At 56.3% G+C, this 6605-nt stretch overlaps 1 long non-coding RNA gene across 1 annotated transcript; it reads left to right on the top strand.

Moving 5' to 3' along the window:
* Positions 1-4074: 4074 nt before the first annotated feature.
* Positions 4075-4972, top strand: LOC139826362 (uncharacterized). Its single transcript, XR_011736318.1, has 2 exons — positions 4075-4192; positions 4935-4972. It is a non-coding gene; the product is annotated as an uncharacterized lncRNA (long non-coding RNA).
* Positions 4973-6605: the final 1633 nt, after the last annotated feature.

The raw sequence follows: 6605 nt of genomic DNA on the forward strand, positions 1-6605 counted from the left end.
CTCGTTTCAGAATATTTACAGTGGGCTTTGCAGAACTCCTTACCTTTTCAGATTGCGCTATTAGATTCTCAAGCTTTAATTAAGACATTTTCCCCTCCACACAAGTTAATGTCAGTTTTGAATATGGGATCAATGGAGGAGGGTCCCCCTCTTCTCTCAGAATTTCCTGTTAAAGGACCCACAGTGTTCACTGACGCAGGGGGTAAAATGCAGAAAGCAGCAATTACATGGAAAACAGATGGAAAATGGCACGATGTGATACTAACTGACCTGAAAGGATCAACTCAGCATTTGGAACTCAGGGCTGTAATAGAAGTGTTTATCAGATTTGCTCATAGCCCAGTGAATATTGTTTGCGATTCTTTGTATGTGGTAGGTGTGGTAGCTCGCATTGAAAGATCATTGCTCAAAGAGGTTCAGGATGCACAACTGATGTCTTTGTTCAAGCAACTATGGTTGTTGGTCGAAGAGAGACAACACCGATACTTCATAACACATATCCGTAGTCATCTGACAATTCAAGGCGATTTAGCTGAAGGAAACCGCCGAGCTGATTTTCTTGTATCTCCTGCCTGGGTTCCACCTCCAGTAGATAGGTTTGGGCAAGCAGTACGCTCTCATAGTTTCCTCCATCAGTCTGCTCAGGTCTTACAGCGGCAATTTTCATTGTCCGAAAGTGAAGCCCGAGGTATTGTTAAAAGTTGTGCAGATTGTCAGCGCATCTCAGTAGGGCTGGGTGCAGGAGTCAATCCAAGAGGATTAGGAGCCTTGGAATTGTGGCAAATGGACGTCACACATGTCCCTGAATTTGGCAGGCTGAAGTATGTGCATATGTCTATTGATACATATTCTTTCGCCATATGGGCCACTGCTCAGACTGGTGAAACTAGTTCACATGTGCAACGACATTTACGTTCTGCTTTTGCAGCTTTGGGAGTTCCTGCACAGGTCAAGACAGACAACGCACCTGGTTATATCGCCAAAGCTACTGCCACCTTTTTTCAGTTGTGGGGTGTTAAGCACATTACAGGGATACCAAATTCTCCTACTGGTCAGGCCTTGGTAGAAAGGATGAATCGAACTCTCAAGCATCAGCTTGACAAACAAAAAGGGGGAACTGACTGTACTACTCCACATGACAGACTAAGCAAAGCATTATATGTCTTGAACTTTTTACGCCTTCCGCAAGGGTTCGACATTCCACCTATGATTCGTCATGGAACAAGCTTAAAAGGACACTTGACAGACCTTAGAGAAAATCAATGTCAGGTCAAAATACGCAATGGAGTTACTGGTGAATGGGAGGGTCCTTTCCAATTAATAACTTGGGGAAAGGGTTATGCTTGTGTCATTACAGACCAAGGATCAAAATGGATTCCTGCGAAATGGATCAAGCCATGGCTGAATAAAGACAACAAAGATTCCACAGATGCAGAAGGACAGGAGGGAGATAAGTTGTGAGAATTGTCTCAAATGTAAACCATGAATTCTTATTCAGTGTTATAGATGCTCTTAGACCCAGTGGTCTAAAAGCTTATTAGTAAACAGATAAGGTACCTTCCATAGAGAATGCTAATTTGAACAGATAGTAAGAGTTCCAAAAGGGTGATATTACAATTAGATAATCTATGCATAGATAAGGTAAAAGTATAAGATATTTCTACCATGGTAACCTAATTTAGCAACTGGTAAGGTTTTAAAAGAGATATTAAGATTAAGCTATAGATCTTTTAAATAGGTTAATATAAGTTTTAAGATATTAATTCAATAATTAGCATATGAACAGGTTAATATAAGTTTTAAGATATTAAGTCAATAATTAGCATATGCTGATGGTATTAAGTACGTTACTCTATAAACTGCGCAGTTATAGATCTTTTAAGAATTTAAGAGAATATATTGTATTAAGTTGTCTGACTATTCTAAAATAGTGCGTTGGTAAGGTTGTCATAAGTAGAATTAAGGTTTTATATATGATATGAAGGTTTGAGTATAAGCAGATAGTTGTTTAATCTTATTAAGTAAGGTTTAGCTACATTATATGTAATTGTAATTATGCTGTTAATCACGTGTCCTATGTTGCAGTGTATTTCAAAGATGATTCAGCATGCTGTTTAAGGGGCCTGACTAGTTCAAGAACAAAAAGGGGGAATTGTGAAGGGGTTTCAGTAGAAGGAGATATGTTGTTGAATTAGTCAGGCCCAAAGGAATCTCAAGGCCACTTCGAGAAACTGAGAACAGAATCTGCTGTGAGAAAGAGGGGCGTTTCTTCATTAACAGGGCCTCAGCATGGCGTGAGTCGTCGGACCTATCATCAGTGGGGCTCCAGCGTGTGGACTGCCCACGATACTCATTTAGCGAATCCATGCTTGGAGCGTGGATTCGTGATTAGAGAATAGTTGCGTATATAAGGAGACATCTGTCTGTAATAAATGGCTTTGGCGTGATTCACATTGAATCGGAGTGCTGAGTCCTTTATCGTTCCAACACTTCTGCTCCGCGGGAGGTTTCCGTCCTCCCTGAGCTCGCCTTAGGACACCTGCGTTACGCTTTGACAGGTGTACCGCCCCAGTCAAACTCCCCACCTGCCGCTGTCCCCGGAGCGGGTCGCGCCCGGCGCGCGCCGGGCGCTTGGCGCCAGAAGCGAGAGCCCCCCTCGGGGCTCGCCCCCCCGCCTCACCGGGTAAGTGAAAAAACGATCAGAGTAGTGGTATTTCACCGACGGCCGGGACGCCGGCGGGCGGGTCGCCCCGCACCGCCGAGCGCGAGCCCGGCCTCCCACTTATTCTACACCTCTCATGTCTCTTCACAGCGCAGGCGGCGCCGTCTACCGAGCCGCTGCGGACACGGAAACTGGGCCGGCCCGGGAATTTGGAGTGGACCGGACCGGATCGCACTGCATCGGACCGGACGGGAAAGGACCGGACCGCACCGGACCGGACCGGCGGGGCTCGGACGGACCCGGCGTCCGGCCGCGCTCGCGAGAGGGTCGACCTGCCGGGGCAGGAGGGCTGAGCGTCCTGCTGCTTTTTACGCGGCCCCCCGGCAAGTTCTCGAGGTTGAAGGGCGTGCGATACGCTGGTCGCCCCGTCCCTCTTGTCCCGACCCTAGGGTTCGGCGCCGACGTGGTGTTTTTCCTCTTCGCTGCTGAGGAGCAACGACAGAACCCGAGGGAGGGAGGGAAAGGCGGGAACAAGGAGCCGGGGGACGTTGAGGTCGGACGGTCGGAAATCACACACACACACACACAGAGAAAAAAAAAAAAAAAAAAAAAAAAAGCGAAAACAAGGCTCTTCGCCCCGAGGGCGGCAGAGCACCGCCACGGGCCCCGGCGGAGAGGCGGTCACGGCCCCGAGCCCGTCCTGCTCTTCGAGAAGCGGCTGGATGACGGAGGCTGGGAACGGCGGGGCGGTTGGTCCTACGCAGGGACAGGATCTGGACGCGACCGAGCGAGCCTCTCGCGGGTGGCTGCGGGACAGTGTACGCGACTCTACGAGTCGAGCTTTTCGACCCTCGCGATCCGTGCACACGCTCGGCGAGTCCGTGTCTGGAGTTTCGGGGCTCGCGCGTGGCGTGGGGATGCGGGTTTCGTGGCGGTGTTTTTTTTTTTTTGGTGGGGGTTTATTTCGGCAGGGGCGGCGGGGTCGTGGTGGTGTCGTCGTGCCCCCCACCCGCACCTGCCGCCGCCGCCGCCGTATAATTTCACTTCGTCTTCCGGCTCAGACTGCACGGCGAGCACAAACATCCCCCCTCCCCGCCCGCACCCCAAAGCGCGGTCTCTCCCGCCCTCGCCTTGCCCCCCGCGGGAAGGGCCGGAGGGGGTCGGCAACTGCGCGCGCCGCGCATGCGCGCTCTCCCCGCCGCCCGGCAACCGGCCCCCTGCCCCCCGCCAGGTGCCCAACGGTCAGTCGCTCGGAGTCAAGCCCGTCGGGCGGGCGGTCGCGGGGAGGCCAGCGCAGGAGCGTCTTGCCGATCGGCCGAGGAACCCCGCGCGCGGGTAGGCAGGGAGGCAGGCGGGCCGGGACGGGGAGACGGGGACGGGGACGCGGTGTCTCTATGCCTCCCCGGGGGGAGGCAAAGCCACTGGCGGGGTCGGTTTCTTCTTCAGCCCGCGGCCGGGGCGGGCAGCGGGCCGAGGGACCGAGCGAGCGAGCCACCGAGGAAGAAGCGCGGGAGGCGGCAGCACGGGCAGGTGAGGGGGTTAGGCCTCCGACAGCGGGGCTGAGAAACCGCGGGACGCCCGCGTGCCCCCCCCCCGCCCTCCGTCCACCCCCCCCGCCGTCCACCCCCGTCCACCCCGGGCACGGAGCCGGCAGGGACGCCCCGGCTTCCCGGGGGGGAGGCGAACTCGCTGGCGAAAGGCCGGGGCGGGGGGTGGGGAGGAACTCTGGGCGCGGATGGGCGGCCGGGCTCGCTGCGGCAGACTGGGGCGGGCAGGCGGTGGTTGGGGCCGGGGAAGGCCGCCGCCTGTGCTCGGTCCGTAGCCCACCGGCAACGGGTGGGGAGTTAAAAAAAAAGGGGGGGCGGGGGGGGTGTGTGTGAAGTCGGTGACAGAAACCGAAAGCGTAAATTCAAAAAAAAAAGGCGGCTGGAGAAAAGGCATACGTACGTCTACAAGCCAAACCAAACCAAAAACGAACGGTCGGTGAAAGAAAACGAAGACGTAAAACAAACAAAAAAACCACACACACACACACAAAACCAAAAAATTGACAGATAAATAAATAAATAGTCAAAAAAGTAAAAGGAAAATAAAAAAGGCTACCCGAAGACGGGAGAATAAAGAAGAAAGGGGGAGCGGGCGGGGTGTGCGTGCCTTTTTTTTCACGGCTCTCTCGGGGTGGGGGGGGGGGGCGCGGGGACACACGCCGATCGATCCGTTAACGCGTTCATCACGCGCTGGTTACGCATTCACGCGGGCCTTCATTTTTCAGGGACTCGTCGGGAATGGCTCAAGCGGAGGCGGAAACGTCCGATACATTTCAATAAATTACAATAAATAAAAGTTTTAAAAAAATATGTAAAACACGCGGGGAAATTGGAATACATGACCGGATTTAAATACATCAAGACCTAACGCTGCCCGCCTCAACGCCCTTCGCCCCGGTCTCACACACACTAGCCGCCCCCTTCCCCCACACTGCCCCCCCCCTTCCCCCACAATAGCCCACCCCACAATATCCCCCCGCACACACCCCTCCACACACACACACTAGCCCCCCCCCCAACAAGCCCCCGCACGATACCCACCGCATATACAGACCCCCCCCCGAATTCCCACCGCATATACACCCCCCCCGCATACACCCTGCCCCCCCGCCAGACACACCCCGCCCCCCCCCACAATACCCCCCCCACACACAGACACACTAGCCCCCCCCCCCAAGCCACCGTATATACAGCGCGCCCCCCCCACCGCATATACACCACCCCCCGCCGCCAGACACACCCCGCCACCCCCACAATACCCCCCCCACAGACACACTAGCACCCCCCCCCCTCAAGCCCCCGCTCGATACTCACCGTATATACAGCGCGCCCCCCCCCCCCCCCCGCATATACACCACCCCCCCCCCGACAGACACACAATAACCCCCCGCATACACCCTGCCCCCCACGCGCGCACACACATGCCCCCCCCCCCAATCCTCGCATCTCTATCCCGTACCCGTTCAGCCACCACCACCGTGGCCCCAGCTGCGGCACTCCCCGACGGCTCCACTCCGACGGGGAGGACAGGTCTACCTCCACCCGGCTCCCCCACGTCGGGGCCGCCAGGTCTACCTCGGGATCGGGCGAGAGAAAAAAATAAGGGGGGGGGGGCGGGGAAGGGCCGGACTCCCCCGTCTACCGAGCCGCCTTCCCCGACTTTGCTCTGGGTCGGGGGACCCAGAACTGGGGGGACGCAGCAGCTCCGCGCCCCGCCCCGGGGGGCCCACAGCCCCATGTCGCAGCACTTTGCAGCCGCAGGAAAGCGCCCGGCACTTCCGGTTGATGGGCGCTCTGGTCGCGCCCACAGCCCTCGGCTGACAGACGGGGCCCTCGTTTAATGAAACGCCTGGGAGCAGAGAAGCTTCTGGAGCGCTGACCGTATACGGGCCCAGCTCGGATTCCCTTGGGCTTGACAAGGAGGCTGTGGGACCTTCCGGCGGTTTCGGTGCGGGGCTGTGGGCGGAGCGTTGTCCTCAGACTTTGGACCCTGCGGGAGCTCCCCGGGCAGAGCCCCCCCCGCCCCGCCGGCCGGTGGTTGTGTCTGCTGGGGACCCTGCGGAGCCGCCAGCTTTCGTGAGTGGGGATGTGTCTTTGGAATTGTCATTCAAAGGGTAGATGAGCACAGCTCGGCTTCAGCCAGGACGCCTCTGTGCCTTTAGTTTTTGTTTTTCCCTCACCTTCCCTCTCGTGCGGAGCGGCCCGGCCCGGGACGGGGGGTGTGGGTGTGTGTGCTGAGGGAACACCTCGTACCCAGCAGCCTGCTCCGTGCCGCTGCTCCTTGTCCCTGCATTTATATACGATACACAAATGTAAAGCAAACGGGGGGGGTGCGTGGGAGCAGGAGCGGCTGGGGGCTCCCGGGCCGGGCCTGAAGCCTGCAGCGCCTCACGCTT

The sequence above is a fragment of the Patagioenas fasciata genome, chromosome W (genome assembly GCF_037038585.1).
Source record: "Patagioenas fasciata isolate bPatFas1 chromosome W, bPatFas1.hap1, whole genome shotgun sequence".
NCBI classification, from domain to species: Eukaryota; Metazoa; Chordata; class Aves; order Columbiformes; family Columbidae; genus Patagioenas; species Patagioenas fasciata.